This window comes from Rhinatrema bivittatum, chromosome 11 (assembly GCF_901001135.1).
Source record: "Rhinatrema bivittatum chromosome 11, aRhiBiv1.1, whole genome shotgun sequence".
NCBI lineage: Eukaryota > Metazoa > Chordata > Amphibia > Gymnophiona > Rhinatrematidae > Rhinatrema > Rhinatrema bivittatum.
The window spans coordinates 63018982-63037502 of NC_042625.1; the positions used below are offsets into that span (position 1 = coordinate 63018982).

Genomic DNA, 18521 nt, shown 5'->3' on the forward strand with positions numbered 1-18521 from the left:
GACTGAATAGACAGATTTTTTTTCTAAAATGATCTGTAAATTTCTTAACATCTTCTTCAGCAAAATAAACTGCACAACCATAGGAACAGAAACCTTCTGTGTAAAGCGCTATTTGTTTAACAGGGCAGAGAGTTAAGTGTACCCCTCCCAGAGGTCCAATTGTATATATTGCCATAATCTGCTCTGGAAAAAACCCATGGCCTTTGTTTCTGCTAAATTCTGAGCATGGCTGCAATGATTTTTCACATAGAGTGCAACGCAGAGCCTTCAGAAGCAGGCGAGAGGGGTGGCTCCCTGTGCTACCAGGCCAGACTAGCAAGCCCAGATTTAGGCATAGGTAACACGGGCAATTGCCTAGAGCGCCAAATACCCAGGCCCAAAAATATGCAACTGTGCCAAGGAGGAACCTGCTTTAGCAATCCACCTCAAAGGGGCACTGCCATGGCACTCTGGAGGGGAGTGGGGATAGAGGGACTTCACCCACTGTCTCATCTCCAGGGTCTCCTGTCCTGGCCGGGTAGGGGAGCCAGTGTGCTCCCCCCCACAAGTCTGCTGTGAGAGTTTACTTCCTGCACTGCAATGACAGCAGCAGAGGTAAGCTTAAGCACAGTCCTTCCCTTTGGAACTTGTCATTGTAAAAGGGAACCCCCCCCCCCCCCCAGCCAGCTGCATCGTTGGGAACCCCCTCACCCAGTTAGCCCCACGATGCTCCTGATGCTATCTTTCCTCGTTTTCCTGGAAATTATTATAGCCAAGAAAGAGGTTAACATCTTAGTCCTGAGACTCACTGAACAATGTTTTGATCTACCTCTGTTAATAGGGCATGCAAGTACCTGGATGCAAGAGTTTTTCAGACAATTGTGGTGGTGGCTCACCAGTAGGATGCAATGGGGCTCCAGCAGCTCCAAGCTGTACAGGCTGAAAAGTTAAATGGGTTTGGTTTTTTTTCAAGCTACTGGAGGAACAAAACCAGATTCTGTCTGATTCCTTCTGTTTGGATCCGCCTGGTGAATTTTTCTATTAACTGTAGTTTGGGGGAGTTTGTTTTTTTTTAAGGAGACATGTGGCAGCCTCCTGCTAATGCTTGTCACACCCCGCCACTCTGGAAGAGAGTGACAGGTCCCGGGTGTGAAATTAATTTTTTCCTTGCATGCAAATCATCAACGGCCTGCTCTCTGCTCACTGGATTTACTGGTTTCACTCCTCACAGAACTTATTAAATGTCACTTTTCAGACTGCGCTGGAATTCCTGAGGGCCGAGGTGAGAGCTGAGGAAGGGGGGGCAAGAACGAGAACTCAGTAGGAGGAAAAGTCACGTTCGTTCCCATATGTTGGGATAAAGTTTGCTTCTGTGGTTTATAGCATCTTTTTGGTGAATGTCATGAAAGACACTGGATTTTGAAGCCCTTAACACTGTTCTCTAGGCTTTCAACCATTATAATAATCATAATCCACTGAGCACAATATTGCTCAGTGGCTTATGCTTTCACTTCTTTCCCTTATAGTACTCTGAGACGGGTCCCTCTGAAACAGGACTACTGGTCCCAAAACACACAGGGATTAGAGTCTAAGAAGGAACAGGACTGGCTCAAAACTTCCCTAGTTAATTCTCTGGTCCGTTTGAAGCTTCAAGACATACCTGACATGACAATTTCCTCTCCTCCCCCCCCCCCCTCCCCCTTCCTTCTGTCTCTCTCCCAGTCTGTCTCAACTCCAACTCTTGATTCCTTGAAGATTGTAACACTGGACCAATGTAGGAGCTGCCAAAAGATGTCCTAGATGAGTTTTATTTGTTTCTAAACATTTGATGTTCCGCCTTTTTCTAAAGGTAGGGACAAAGCGCTTACATTAAATTTAAGAACAATATTTAGCACATAAAGCACATAGATCCCTTCTTTAGATGCCAAGGATCCATGTTGTCTGACAAACTCATGCACATCATCTTCGGATGATTCTTATGTTGGTCAAATAAAAGGAATCAGACTACAAAGAATTGTATTTTCCTCCAGATCCAACAGGGCCACTAGAATCCGGCAACTTCATCTCCTTATTTTCCGCGTATTAGATTTTTTCATAGCCCGAGATTCCCTTCCACCGGGCCTACCATCGATCAATTATGACCATCATGCACAAGCCATGGCTTCTACTCCTAATAGGGGGCACTATTCAGCTAACTTACAGGCCGATACAGTACAGTGCGCTCCGACGGAGCGCACAGTTAGCCTGCTCTTGGACGCGCGTTTTCTCTTACCCCTTATTCAGTAAGGGGAGGAAAACGCGCGTCCAACCCGCGGCACCTAATAGCGCCCTCAACATGCAAATGCATGTTGATGGCCCTATTAGGTATTTGCGCGCGATTCAGAAAGTAAAAGTGCAGCCAAGCCGCATATTTTACTTTCAGAAATTAGCGCCTACCCAAAGGTAGGCGCTAATTTCTTCCGGCACCGGGAAAGTGCACAGAAAACCAGTAAAAACTGCTTTTCTGTGCACCCTCCGACTTAATATCATGGCGATATTAAGTTGGAGGTCCCGAAGAGTAAAAAAAGTTAAAAAAAAAAAATTTGAATTCGGCCCACGGCTGTCGGGCCGAAAACCAGACGCTCAATTTTGCCGGCGTCCGGTTTCTGAGCCCATGGCTGTCAGCGGGCTCAAGAACCAACGCCGGCAAAATTGAGCATCGGCTGTCAAACCAGCTGACAGCCGCCGCTCCTGTCAAAAAGGAGGCGCTAGGGACGCGCTAGTGTCCCTAGCGCTTCCTTTTGCCCGTTTTTACCTCCGGGCCTAATTTAAATACTGAATTGCGCGCACTGGCGAGTGGCCGGTGCGCGCACCGGGAGAGCGGGCGTTTGCCCGCTCTCCCACGGACTTTACTGTATCGGCCTGTTTCACTGGATATTCAGAGGCACGGGTGCACTGCTCAATATACCCAGCTATTTGAAAGCAGGATAACTTTAGAACTGCTCCTCAGAACATCCCCGGGCCAGCCCTGACTTATCTGATTAACTACTTAGTCAGATGAGTAAAGGCAATGAAATCAACAGGATTTGTATAATTCATGGTTTGTCCGGCTAAGCCTGGAACTTAGCAGGAAAAACTATTTAAATATGGACCTCAGTGTGTCCAAGTAGTGCAGCAACTTATAAAAGTGATGTCTTAGCAGCAGATGTACCGTATCACCAGATGTACCGTATCACCAGAAGAGCAGTGTTTGGTTGATCTGGATTTGGATTTAATTACTTTTCCAAACCTGTGCTCAAGGCAAATTACAATTCAGGTATAGTAGATGGGTCCCTGCCCTAGAGCGAGCTTAAGATATTTGACTGTAACAGCCTTTGGATGAATGAACTTGGAACATCAGCACACAGCGTCACGAAATCTATGGATTTCAAAGGGGTTTTTTTTTAGTAGCTAAGAGCACTATTTTACATCATTGGAGACAGGAATCAGGCCCACCCTTCTGGTTCTGGAGAAATGCTGTTTGTCATCTTTTGTTAATGGAAATGATGGTAGAGAAGAAGTGCTGTCCTAAAGGAAAACAGAAAATATTGGACATATGGATGCCTTACATTGATTCTTTGCCACCAAAAACTAGGAGCATGATTTTAAATACTTATTGATTCTGCAGTTGGTCAAATGTTACCGTTTCCACTCTGGTTTCCCTTGTTCGCAGCCCACTGCTCTAACCACTAGGCCACTTCTCTACTCCCTTCTCCCTTACTGGTTTGTGAGTGATACTTCGGCAATACTCCCAGTCAAGGGAGAACACTAGGTCGGGCAACAAATCCAGGTTCCCTACTTTGTCAATGCAGACAATTACAGTGCAGACAGCAGGGATGCTAACTGCTGACGGTTCCTTGTTCAGGCAACAATGGCAGCAGGCCAGGGAAACTCTGCGGCAGCTGGTGGCAGGGCTGCAAGGCCCCACGACTGCCCTGGGAATAGCAGACACTCCTAAGTTAGTGAAGCTGTTTTGCTAAATTTACACTTTTGCTTTGGCCTGAATGAGGGAAGCGATAAAAAAAAAAAAAAAAAAAAGCCAATGGGAGCAGTGTGCTGTCCTGGGTTTCATAGCCTTATACATCACGGGATATAAATGACCCCGTTCTATGGAGTATTGAGCGCTCTCTGTTAAAGGAGAGAGCTCGCTGTATCAATACCTGCTCATACATCAGGAAAGGATGACTGTGGACACCAGGGAGCACATTCAGGCACTCACAATGCATGTGGGACTCATCTTAGACTTTCTATCTATCTATCTAGTCTGTCTGTCTGTCTGTCCCTATCTAATCTTTCACTTTGTATGGCTCTCTCTCTTTCCATCTATCCATGCTTGTCTATTTACCTTTCCACATGTCCTGTTTGTTTGCATGTATACATCTGATCTATCAAATATGATCATTTCTCTCTCTTTTTCTGCATCTGCTGTATGTATGTACTATCTGGAGTAAATCCATTTTCTTGCTATTTCTTTCTCTCACAGCTGTCTCTCTCTTTCTTTTTAAATCTCAATAAACACCTTCCTGCTCCCTACATAGAATTTCTAGGTTTTTTTTTAATTATTATTTCCTATTCTTTTATAGTGCTTCTATAGTATTTTGCTTTCCTGAGAAACTGGCCCATGGAAAAGGAAATCTGAATTTTCTCACGCTGCTTTGCTATTGACTTCACGAGGAAGATTTGACTCCTTAGCTTCCTGATCTTGAAACATTCAGAATAAGTCTATGAAGCAGAACCTCGACAAGCTACAGAGAGCACAGTTACAGTGAGCAAAGAGTTATGAAATTAACTTCTCCCCCTCAAACAAAAATGAGATCTTCCCAGATGAACACCCTAAAACCAAGTGGTATCCAACCTAGGCATCACCCACTTTTATCCAGCCTGTAGCCTGTAGTGCAAAAGTCTGAGGTAATTAACAATAAGCTAATTGATTCTACTAGTAACACCTCTTATGGTATAAGAAATAATAATGTACTGTAGTTACTGGAGCACAGAGAACCATCTCAGCACTGTACTGTGCGCATTTACTATACCGTGTAATAGGATGGCATATTTTGTACAGTAAACTAAATACAGCTTCTCTCCTGTGCTGACATCTATAGCCCCTCTGTCTAAAAAAATGCAACACATTCAGTACTTCTTTTTCTCACCCCTCCTCTCTCTTTCTCCAGAATGCAAATATGTAATTTATCCATCTGTCATCCTTCCCCTCTCCCTCTTTCACTGTCCCCCCACCCCCATCTTTTGTCTCTGGCTCTCATTGTGGCACACATTGCATATTCCTGCCTGAGTGTCTCTTTCTGCAATCGCCACATTGTCTCTGTCTGTCTCATTCCCTCCCTTCCCCATTTCTGCTTCAAATGCTTACGTACTGCTCCCATGAAATATATCCAGTATAAATATATCAAATATCAGTGCTCTCCTGCTGTTTATGTATTCATGAAACAGTAAATACTTTTTATGGGGTAATTTGAAGGCTGCCAGGCAGCAGGAGGATGACAGTTCATGCCTAATGAGACCAGTTCTCTGTCCGCCATGGTTCATATCGATCTCCAAGAGAGAGAGAGAGAGACAGACAGACAGACACAGAGACACAAAGACAAAGACAGACAGACAAAGGCAGACAAACAGCAAGAGAACATGGAATTCCTGAGCACCAACCAAGAGGTGAGATTCTAGGGCTTCCTGCTACTATAGTTTTATGTCATTTACTGCAAAATATGTCATGAACAAGACATGAATCGCATTCCAGCCAACTGCAAAGCCATCAGAGACAAAGGTTATTCATTCTAGCTTAAAGCATGCTGGGATTTGCAGTCCTGTTTTCTCAGAGGGTAATTTTTAGTAGTCCATGGAGAGCTAAAGTTTGCATTTGCAAAGCACACCATTGTCAAACAGGAGCCGTTGGAGCAGGAGTGACTGAAGATAGCTCCTGCCCCTTTCTATATGGAAGGCCGCATGAAAGGAGGGGGCTGTGGAGGCCCCATTTCAGTTGCAGGGAGAACAGAGGGGCCCAGGTCAGTTGCAGACAGGGAGATGGCAGCAGGGAGGCCCCATTTTATATCCATTTCTTTTCATTTTTTTAAATTTAATGTTTATTTTGCCTTGGCAACTGAACTGAAATAAATATTAAACAAACCAGAATCTAAAAAAAATCCCCGAAACAAAAAAACTAACCAAAACAGAAATTTTTGCCATGCTCATCCCTAATAAAATGATATAGGCACACAAACAAGGTTGAAAAGTATTGCATTCTTATTATGCAAAATAAATTTACATTGTTTCATATGCACAGTGATGCAAAAGTATGCAGATGATATCCAAAAGTGCCACAGAAATGTTACCAAAGAATCTACTCTTGGGCTGCCACAGGAAACTGTGATCTAGTAGAGTGATCTAGGTTTGTATGTGTGCGTGCGAGTGTCTCTTGAGTTAACCATATAGCTCCATGTCAGAAGGGTTTTGCCCTATTGCATGTATGGATTTATAGTCCTGCTTGTCTTAGAGAAACTGGGATGAAACCAGGTTGGCTCAGTCTCTCCCTTCTGACATGGAGTTATGTTCTCACGTCAATCTTATTGCCTCTACCTCCTGCTAATTTACTGCATATTTCCTATTTCTCACTTTCTTCTTGGTGTCCCTTTGTTTCACTCCTTCTCTCTGTTGTTTTGGCATATGCATGCTCATATAAGTAGGAGCTCTCCAGATCTGACCCGGAGACTCAGGAATTGCCCTGCTGCTGCTAGTGAAGTGGTCTGTGCAGCCTGCAGAGACGTGACTTATTTTAAAGGTTGGATGCCAGGGCAGGGCTGCCGAAGGCGGCCTGCTGACTCTGCATAATAGTAAGGAGCAGGTAGTGCTGTGGCTGCACATCCCATGGTGTGCCATGCAGGAGAGGGAAAAATGTGTCCACCTATTCAAACTGAATAGCCTCTGATATCAACAGATACACTGTGGGCTTCCTGCCCACCTAATCATTTTAACCCCTTCAAAGTAGTATTAAGAAAGGTGAAAGAAAGAAATCGGTCTATTCAACAACTTATACTGCTCTGCTCAAGGCAGAAAGGAAGCCCTGGAAGAAAACCAACCAGTGTCCTTTAGCTCATCATCGCAAATGTATTTATATCAGGGGATGATAATAATAAGAGTTAGATATTTTGAGAACAACTAAACCTAAATGTACAGCAGCAGAGTGTACTTGGGGAAGGGGGTAGGCAGGGCACACTATTTATGGCCCAGTCATTATAAACTTGTTGGTGGTGTTGTTGGAAACTACATGTAGGTGCTCTGCTCTCAGGCATCAGTGCACCATGGACCTGAAAAAGGTCTCACACATGGCCAGATTTTGTCCAGGGCACCTCACCCCTCTGGCCCATCTAATGGTAACCTTGGCTTTGGCCAGAAGATAGTTGGTGAGGCAGACTCAGCCACTTACTCTCAGGACCTTGGGTATTGTGCGCCCATAGATTAATAGGTGAGGGGGAAAGGACATCTAGAATTTCAAGAACAATTTCTTTAAAACGTTGAGAAAGGAGGGTTAGATAAGGGCAGAACCAGAAGATGTGGGTTACCCATTCATTGGCTTGACGGTGGGGATATAGCGACAGAGAGTGCAAGATCACTTCTAGCATGTGATCCGTGTAGATGGCCCCATGCACTATATTATCATCTCAAATCACTGCTGCATTTGAAGATGGGTGTTGCATAAAAAGCCTTTCAACATGGACTTTGCTCACCCCCGATGACGCTCCTCCACACTGTATCTGTACAGGAGGAAAGGGCAATGTAATGGATCGTATGCAGAATGCAAGGTGAATAGCTCTCCTCGGCATTGCCTCAAAATGTGCTGCAGCCTGCTGAGGCTCTTGGGTGGGTTGAGCAGAGAGACAGGGACTATATACAGGTCCAGAGGAGAGGGAATGGAAATCTGGCAGGGACCTCCGGCCTGCAGATCCCCTCCCCATATAGAATACCCTAGCCTGAATGGGACATAGGACTATGACAGATGGCATGTTGTGACTTACTCTTATCTGCCATGCCACTTTGACCTGCTGTACCCGTGAATGTCGGTCATCCAACCAGGGATGATCAGTGTTTGTGGTTCCGGCTAAGGATGGCTAACTGCATGTCCCGGGGTACTCTGACTTCACCATACCCAGAGCGGGAGCATGGAAAGGGGGTTCTTCAGGATAGTCCTCTGGGGGGATAGCAGGCCTCCTTTTCATGGAAACCATGCATCAAGATTTTAAAAGGTCTTGATAGAAAAGTGACAGTTTTGAGAGGTCGCGAGCATACCCTCTCACTTGGGTAAAGAACTGCCAGCCATACCACAACTCGCTCACCTGGCTCATGTTATTGTGTTCTTATCTTACTTGTGCCTTTGTGAGTGATTTGTATGGCACCTTGCGTGGGCCATGGGCGGATGATCGAATCGTTCGGGAAACCTCCATTTCTGGGGAGGTCTTCCACTCACATCCGACTTGCTGATACCATATCTTATAACTAAAATCATTTTTTAATGATTATTATTTTCTCTTGATCGCCTACATCAATTAGGTAGATACTGTGCCTCGTTTGGTGGTTGCATTTAATTTCGGGACAGTTCATTGCTGGTCTATTTGATCTAGATTGAAAAAGAAAATGGCCAGGGGGTTTCACAGGGGAGGGGGATCAGCATACATGAATCTCTGCAGGATCTGTAAGCAGAAAGTGAGTACCATGATTTTCAGGCACACGAGTCTTTGTCTGCCCTCTTCCAAGGGAAGAGACAGGGTACCCATAGAAACCCAGTGCACCTTATTGTCCCAGAAGTCCAAGAGCTTCCCTCTGGATACTGAGCTAGAAATACCATGGGAGGACTCAGGGTGGTCAGCCTATGCCACAGCATGTTGGACACCAGCTGATTCTCCACTAAGACTCTTCTGTGGCATGACACTAACCGCAACAGCCCCACCCACGACCTCAGGCGAACTTCTATCTTCTCTTCCAGCTCTCTCCAGTTGACTGAGGCCATGGTCTCCTCTTTGCAGAGGTGGATGCCCAGATATTTTAGGGTCTCCCAGTTCCATGAAAAATTATTAAACTCGCTTGACAGTGCATCCACCCACTGCAGTCCTATCATAAGCCCTGAGCATTTGATCCAGTTGATCTTGGCAAAAGATGCATAAACTTGCTGACTATCGGGAGCATGTTGTTGGAATACACGGTTAAAGGGACATTGAACCTGGGCTCCTGAAGCTCTAGACCAGTGAGTTTCCTGCGCAACAGGCACAGGAAGGGTTCAGTGGCCAGCACGTACATTTGCCCAGACAATGGGAAGCCCTGATGTACTCCTCTCTTAAATGACACAGGTGCTTTAGAGACCAGATAATTTTCACCAGGTACTCTGTGGCACATACAAGAGGCAAAGGCAATGCACGAATTGGGGGCCGAACCCAAACATCTGCGTGGTCTGCATGAAATAGCAGTGATGCACTCTGTCGAAGGCCTTCTCCTGATCTAGAGGCAAAAAAATCACCAACAGTGCCTCCCTATGGCAAAAGTGAATCAGGTCCTGGACTAAAAGATTATCAAAGATTGAATGGCTCAGGACTGTGTAAGATTGGTCCAGGTGGATCACCTGCTCAAGCATGAGTCCTAACCGCATTGAAAGTGCCTTGACTATGATCTTGTAATCCCTGCAGAATAAAGAGACTGGGTGCCAGGTCTGCAAGTCTCATGGTTCCCCCACGTCAATACTATGCAGCAACACGACAGGGTAACTCTCCAGTCTCCAAGGCTTCCTCTAGAAGATAGGGTACCAACAGGTAAAGTGGTGGAAAAATTCTACCCTCAAGCTGTCAGTGCCTGGCGTTTTGTTGTAGGGCATCCAGTTCAGGGCCACAGAAAGTTCCATCTGATTCAAGGGCTTATCTAGCTTGTTTCTGCTGCTCTGACTGATGGCGGAACATCCCTCCCACAAGGTCTTGCAGACATTGGGTTCAACTGGCTCCAGAAAGAAGAGAATCACATAAAATACCCTGACCATTGCCCAAATCTTCTCCAGGTCCATGAAAGAGCCCTGTTGGCAGCCACCAGGGTGGTGATCTGCTTCTGGGCATCCGTCTTCTCCAACCCATAAAAGAAGCAAGAGCCACAAAACATTTCCCAAAGGAACTGGATTTGCAATCTCACAAAGGCTCCCTGGCCTCACAGCTCCATGAGGCAACGGAGAGCACACAGCCTGATCCATAACATCAGAGATTTGCTTTGAGATCCAACATCTCTCATCTTCGCTCCCTGTTAATGCTTCTAGCATAATCTTGACAGAGCCATTTCAGGTGGATTTCACCCACATCCCACCAGCAGCTTCATGAGACAAAATCTGTTTCAAAGGTGCGCCATTCTACCCAGAACTCCCAGATTGTTGCCATAAAACCCTCCTCATCCAATAAAGAGTTGTTGAAATGCCAGTAGGTGACTTGAAGCCCAGCCAGGTCGAACCTCACCTTCAAGGGCAACAAATGGTAACCTGAGAAGATTGCCATTTCAATGGCACTTGAAAGGGTCTGACTTAAGTAGCCCATGTCATAGAGCCAGTCAATCTGAGAGCAGTTCAACCCTCCAGCATCCAGACATTAGTGCAGGAAGTGGAATCAGCCGAGTGACAAATCCACCAGACATCAGCCAGGGAGAGGCAGATGACTGTCTCCCTCAAGCACCACTGGTCTTCACCACTTCCTCCGGAAGTGGTGAAGACCAGAACTGTGAAGGACTTCAAAGGGGCGTGGGATAAACACTGTGGATCCATCAAGTCTAGAGGATGTGAATGAAGAGGGGGTGGCTTGCGGGAATGAAGGCTACTACCTGGAGATAAAACCCTTATTCAGTATACATACACACGGTTAATGCGACTCCAACATTGCTCTAAGCTTCAACGGTAAGAGGAAATGTGGAAAAAAAAAGGATTTGCATTCACAAAAAAGCGGGGTGTAGCTTGCTTGTTACGGCGATTACTACCCCCAAACCAAATAAGCCTGATACTTCACTTCCAACACATAGCCAGCATAGCTCTCTGCTTCAACGGCAGGGGAGAAAGTCTGATACTTCACTTTCAACACATATCCAGCATAGCTCTCTGCTTCAACGGCAGGGGAGAAAGTCTGATACTTCACTTTCAACGCATATCCAGCATAGCTCTCTGCCTCAACGGCAGGGGAGAAAGTCTGATACTACACTTTCAACGCATATCCAGCATAGCTCTCTGCCTCAACGGCAGGGGAGAAAGTCTGATACCTCACTTTCAACGCATATCCAGCATAGCTCTCTGCCTCAACGGCAGGGGAGAAAGTCTGATACTTCACTTTCAATGCATATCCAGCATAGCTCTCTGCCTCAACGGCAGGGGAGAAAGTCTGATACTTCACTTTCAATGCATATCCAGCATAGCTCTCTGCCTCAACGGCAGGGGAGAAAGTCTGATACTTCACTTTCAACGCATATCCAGCATAGCTCTCTGCTTCAACGGCAGGGGAGAAAGTCCGATACTTCACTTCAATGCATATCCAGCATAGCTCTCTGCTTCAACGGCAGGGAAGAAAGTCTGATACTTCACTTTGAAAGTGAAGTATCAGACTTCAATGCATATCCAGCATAGCTCTCTGCTTCAACGGCAGGGGAGAAAGTCTGTTACTTCACTTTCAACGCATAGCCAGCATAGCTCTCTGCTTCAGTGGCAGGGGAGAAAGTCTGATCACTTTCAACGCATATCCAGCATAGCTCTCTGCTTCAATGGCAGGGGCAATGTAGAAAAGAGGATCTATATATAGACTACAACCAACAAGGACTGAATTACATAGTCGAGTAAACAAAAGCATGGGTGTAGCTTGCTTATTGAGGAGATTACTACCCCTAACTAAGCTACATATTCAATTAGATGCAGTTCCAACACTGCTCTCTACATTAATGGTGGGGTGGAAGGGAAATAGAACTAAAAGGTACTAAGAGCCAAGCGTAACAAGTAAGAGGAAAAAAAAAAAAAAAAAAAGAGTGCATAGCTTGCTGGGCAGACTGGATGGGCCGTTTGGTCTTCTTCTGCCGTCATTTCTATGTAAGCATACAACGGAGGCAGCATGTTTCTCTTGACTGCTGCGATCAAGGCTCTCAAGGATGAAGCTAAATTCACCCCTGAGCACCACCTCCTCTGTCGCATCCAAAGTTTGCATTAGGGCTGACACCCATTGAAAAAACACCCATCTAGTGAGTCCATGGATCGGGGCATACATGTTGATCAAATTGATCATGCATCCTTCTACCCAGATCTGCAAGTGTAGCATTCAGTCTGGCATGACAGATCAGATCCTCAGCACGTTGGCCTGCAGGGATTCCATAAGCAGGGTGGCCACTTCCCCATTATGTCCAGAGTGGCTAAAGACATTCTGCCATTCCACTCCAGGAGTCAAATGGTTTCACTCTCTGGAGTGGAGTGGATCTCTTGTAAGAGGCTTACAGAGTATCCCACTTCTGAAGAAAGTAGAGTGCCCAGCTCTTGCAGAGACTATCCTTGCAGCCGTTGGTATTCACACGCTGATAGAGCCATCCCATCATGGCTCTGTTATTGCAGTACTGGCGAGTTTCAAGGGAGAACCACCAGTTGCAAGTAGAACTTTTGGATTTTCTCGGTGTCCTTAGAGGGCACTGGTCTGCTCTTTTTGAAGTGGTCCACATGGACTTTGTAGAGCTGCAAAGCTGATCCATGTCAGGCCACCTCTCAAGATCCTTGTCCACTCTTATCACTCTTTCCCTTGTGCTCCCACAGAAAATTGTGCAGCTCACGGAAGGGAATCAAACGTTGTGATTCTGCTTTGCCCTAGCCCTGTCTGGAATGTCCAGAGTTAAGGATACTTCCTCAGAAAAGTTTGGGGACAGTCTATCCTCTGCAGGCCCCAAATATCCATTCATTGCCCGGTTATCTTCCAAGTGCCCTCTGCCTGGGTCCGGCTGTGTCATTGTTCTGGCTGGCGACTCGTCAAATGTCATGTTGGAGGTTGCCGGTCTCCATTGTGAAAGGCTCAGGGTATCCATACCACTGTTCTGGATGTCTCATCTCTGGTCACTGCATCTCCTTCAACTTCACCTTTCCCACTAGGGCTAGGGTCTCCAGGAATAAGCCCCGGAGATAAGCCCTACTCCCTACATTTAACGGGCATTGTTCCTGAGGAGATTCCCCCTCCTCCCCAGTCACCGCAATAAAGCTTTGCGATGTGGCCAATGGTGGGAGGATGAGAGGGGGAGGTTTAGCCCTGGGAATTCTGTTGGGGGGTGTTCTGGGCTCTCTGCTCTGGAACTAAGTAAGTGTAGAAGGCCTCAGAGTTTTGTCTAAGGATCTCTCTGCTCCGGGGTAGTGTCAGTGGGGATTAACGGGATGTCTGACTCCAGCTGATCCATTCCTGTCGCCACGGTGGCACTGCTACTCTCCTTTTCAGTCATAATACAGGCATGAACTAAGAGTTGTTTTCTACTGCCCTTTGGTATTTTGGCTTTCCTCTTGCTGAGGCTTGCCTTCTCAGCAGTGGGAAGGTCGGGGTCAGGGGATTCAAGGGGCCCTTAGCTTCCTAAGTTAGGGATTCCCACAGCCAGGGTGATTTATGCCTCTTGGCGGGGTTTCCCCTTCTGCTTTCTCCTCAGCCTCATGTAGTTCCTCCCTTTCATTTGCTTTAAAAACCTGAGCAGCCTGTGTCCCTTTGGGCAGCAGCATTGCATCAGGAGCTGAATTTCCATTGTTAGAGGGGGAGTCCTCCATTGCAGTGTTCTCTTTCTCCTCAATCTTTAGAGTGGTTTTTGTGGTATCATTTGAAGGGGGGAGGGGGGATGACTTCCTCAGCTGGAGCCATAGGTTTCTTTCCCTTTTGTTTATTCCCTCCAGTTTCTTTCCCTCCTTGTGTACGGAGGCTGCTACCTGTTGGCTCTGACCTTTCAGTCAAGGGCCCTGTAGGAGGGGAGGGGTCAGTGATTTACCTCTGCAGCAGCTATGCTGGTCAGGGAAGCCTTCTCTTTTTGCTGCTGCTGCCACCGGGTACTCACTGTGGTTCCAGGGGTTGGGGCCTTGTAGTTAGGCAATGGGTTTGGGTCCCTTCTTCCCGGCTTCCAATTTTTGAATGAAGATCTTAAGGCTAAAATAGCCTCTTTCCCATCACTTTTTAGCCATGCTGGCAATCGTTTGACCTTCCTTCCACCTTTCTTAATGCATGGAATACATCTGGACTGTGCTTCTAAACTGGTATTTTTTAACAATGTCCATGCTTGTTGCACACTTTTTACCTTTGTAGCTGCACCTTTCAGTTTTTTTTTTTGTTTTGTTTTTTTAACTATTTTCTCATTTTATCAAAGTTTCCCCTTTGAAATTTTAGTGCTAGAGCTGTGGATTTACTTACTGTTCCCCTTCCGGTCATTAATTTGTTTTGGGGTTTTTTTTGTCTTTTTGTGGATGACACTAAGATCTGCAACAGAGTGGACACGCCAGAAGGAGTGGAGAGAATGAGACGGGATTTAAGGAAGCTGGAAGAGTGGTCGAAGATATGGCAGCTGAGATTCAATCCCAAGAAGTGCAGAGTCATGCATATGGGGTGTGGAAATCCAAAAGAACTGTATTCGATGGGGGGGTGAAGGGCTGATGTGCACGGAGCAGGAGAGAGACCTTGGGGTGACAGTGTCTAACGATCTGAAGTCGGCGAAACAATGTGACAAGGCGATAGCTAAATCAAGAAGAATACTGGGCTGCATAGGGAGGAATATCGAGTAAAAAAAGGGAAGTGATTATCCCCCTTGTACAGGTCCTTGGTGAGGCCTCACCTGGAGTACTGTGCTCAGTTCTGGAGACCGTATCTCCGAATGGACAGAGACAGGATGGAGGCGTTCGAGATAAGGGCGACCAAAAAGGTGGAGTGTCTTCATTGAATGACTTATGAGGAGAGATTGAAGAATCTAAATATGTACACCCTGGAGGAAAGGAGGAACAGAGGTGATATGATACAGACTTTCAGATACTTGAAAGGTTTTAATGATCCAAAGACAATGACAAACCTTTTCCGTTGGAAAAAAATCAGCAGAACCAGGGGTCACAATTTGAAGCTCCAGGGAGGAAGACTCAGAACCAATGTCAGAAAGTATTTCTTCACAGAGAGGGTGGTGGATGCCTGGAACGCCCTTCTGGAGGAAGTGGTGAAGACCAAAACTGTGAAGGATTTCAAAGGGGCGTGGGATAAATACTGTGGATCCATAAAGTGTAGAGGATGTGAATAAAGAGAAGAGGCATGAGGTGGCTTGCGGGAATGACAGCTACTACCTCGAGATTAATACCCTTATTCAATAAACATACTCACTGTTAATGCGACTCCAACATTGCTCTATGCTTCAACGGCAAGAGGAAATGTGGAAAAAAGGATTTGCATTCACAAAAAAGCGGGGGAGTAGCTTGCTTGTTGCGGCAGTTACTACCCCAAACCAAATAAAACTGATACTTCACTTTCAATGCATATCCAGCATAGCTCTCTGCTTCAACGGCAGGGGGGAAAGAGGAAAAGAGGATTTATATTCAGGCAACAACCAACAAGGACTGAATTATATAGTCTGGGTAAACAAATAAGCATGGGTGTAGCTTGCTTGTTACGGTGGTTACTACCCCGAATCAATTAAGCCTCATGCTTCACTTGGAATACATATCCAGCGCAGCTCACCTCTTCAATGGCAGGGGGGGATAAAGAAAAGAGGACTTATATTCAGACAACAACCATCAAGGACTGAAATGCACAGGCTGGGTAAACAAATAAAAGTAGGAGTAGCTTGCTTATTGTGGCAGTTACTACCCCTAACCAATTAAGCTAGATTCTTCACTTAGATGTAGCTCCAGCACTGCTCTCTACATCAATGGTGAGGGTGGAAGGTAACTAGAACCAAAAAGTTACTAATAAGGGCCAAGAGTAACAGATAAGTATGAGAAAAAAAATGTGTGAAAGCTTGCTGGGCAGACTGGATGGGCCATTTGGTCTTCTTCTGCCGTCATTTCTATGTTTCTATATAATTCAAATTTGATCATATTATGATCACTATTGCCAAGTGGCCCCACCACCATTATCTCTCTCACCAAATCCTGTGCTCCACTGAGAATTAGATCTAAAATTGCTCCCTCTCTTGTCGGTTCCTGAACCAATTGCTCCATAAAACTGTCATTTATTCCATCTCTAGCATGTCCTGATGTTTCACTTACCCAGTCAATACTGGGGTAATTGAAATCTCCCATTATTACTGCACTACCAATTTGGTTAGCTTCCCTAATTTCTCTTAGCATTTCACTATCAGGCTCACCATCTTGACTAGGTGGACGGTAGCATACTCCTATCACTATAGTCTTCCCCAACACACAAGGGATTTCTACCCATAAAGATTTGATTGTGCATTTAATCTTATGCAGGACTCTATGCCATCCCAGACAGATGCAAGAGCCAAAAGAGAGTGGGGGAGCTTATTTGTTTTTGGGGCTAGGATAAAAGGGAGTTAGTTGGTGCAGCAATTGGTGGGAAAAAAAGTGGTAGTGGTGGTGATAGTGGTAGGTAAAACTGAGCAGTAATTTTTCTTCCCCCCTTCCCCCCGCTCCAAAAAAAATAACAAACACTACTACTTCAACTGTCTGTCTCGCAAGACCACACAAACTGAAAGGCATCTAATTGGCCTGCACTAGACAATCTGATAGCAGAAGAATGAAAGGATGGATCGGTTAAAATGGACTTTATTGAAACTTGCCCGACTCTGGCCGAGTTTCGCTCTGCCGAGCTGCCTCAGGGGCTGTGGCACATAAATATAAACAATTAAAAATACACACAAACATAAATATTTGTATCAACATATAAATATGATATAAAACATATTTAAAAAAATATATTAAAAAAAATATATTAAATAATACAAATACACAAACGCTTAAACAAGGGGACAATACATGTTTTGTGTGCATAAAATGACGATGTTGCATAAAAAATTACGTGTTTGAAAGTACAGATACCGATATCTGAAAAATCAATTGAAAACTGTGGAGAAGAGTGAAAACAAATCTTGCAAAAGACATGGTCTATGACAATCATCACAATGCATAATATTTTTCTTCCCCCCTTCCCCCCGCTCCAAAAAAAATAACAAACACTACTACTTCAACTGTCTGTCTCGCAAGACCACACAAACTGAAAGGCATCTAATTGGCCTGCACTAGACAATCTGATTCCTCCTCCCTTTCTTCTACTCTCATAGGCCAATTAAGGACTCCACTCTTTTTCCTGTCCTCACGGGACATTCTGATACCTTCTTCCCTTTTTCCTGCCCCCATGGGCCAACCAGATGCCTCCTCCAGTGCGGGCAGGAAGAAGGAAGGTGGCTTCTGATTAGCCTGCGGGGCAGGAAGAAGGGGGGAGTCTCATTGGCCCATGACAGAAGCAGAAGCAAGATATGGCTGGAGAAACATAGAAACATGACAGCAGAAAAAGACCATAAGTTCTATCTAGTCAGCACATCCGCCCAACTAAGGAGCCATCCCATTGGCTGCAGGGACCCTAAGGAGAAGATTGCTGTCATGGTAGGTTCAGGGTGGGGAGAGATAGTGAGTGAGCACAAGTGTGTGCGTGTGGGAGGAGGGAGTGTATGTGGCGGGGGGGGGGGGGGGGGGAAGCAGTGTATGTGAGGAGACATGTTTGTGTTTGGGAGAATGAGAGGAATGTGAGGGAGCATGTGAAAATGTGTAAGAGAGCACGTGTGAACATGCGAGTGTGTTTTTGTGTGAATAAAAGAAGAAAAAGCTTATGTGCATACTGCCCAACCTGCCCCCTCAGGGTGACTGTGAATTGAAAGTTCCCAGGTATGTGCATGCTTCCTAGTCACTCTTTTGTCTTGATTCTCTTTTTCTGTCTCTCTCTCTCTCTTGCCTATTTTCCCTTTCTCCTTCTCCTTTTCTCTCAGTGTGTTTCTCTCTCTCTCTATTCCTGGTGTATTTATGCTGCTTAGTTTTTCCCCAGTCTATTATTTTTTTTTTTTACAATTTTCTCTCCTAGTGCAGGTTGAGCCGGTACAAAGCACAGTGACACTAGATGATGGCCTGCAACCCTCACCCAGCAGTGTGAGAAATAGCCCAGGCGGGGCCAGGAGGCAGGAACACAGCTGCCCCGACTCCCATCATGCTGATGGGAAGGCAGAGGTGGCAATCATTCCATTCAGAGAATTCCTCCCTGCCAGTTCCACTAATCCTTTCTGGAGGACCCACAACCCACAGGGAATAGCATAATGCATCAACATGGGGTTGTCAGAAAGTCAGAATGGGCCAAAAATGTCCCCCCCTTAAACTGGGACAATTGACAACTCTGTTAGATTGGAGGGACAGGCTTGATACAGTGCAGCTCTTCCCCATCTTTAAAATGCTCAGAAGGAGCCTAACTTTCAAACATATTCATGGTACTGCATTTGCATGTGAGAGCTGCACAATTTATAAAATATCACTTAGTTCTCTT

The 18521-nt window shown here is 45.6% G+C and overlaps 1 long non-coding RNA gene across 1 annotated transcript in view; it reads right to left on the reverse strand.

Moving 5' to 3' along the window:
• Positions 1-18521, reverse strand: part of LOC115073496 — a 119473-nt gene that overhangs the window by 14837 nt on the left and 86115 nt on the right. The window lies entirely within an intron of this gene.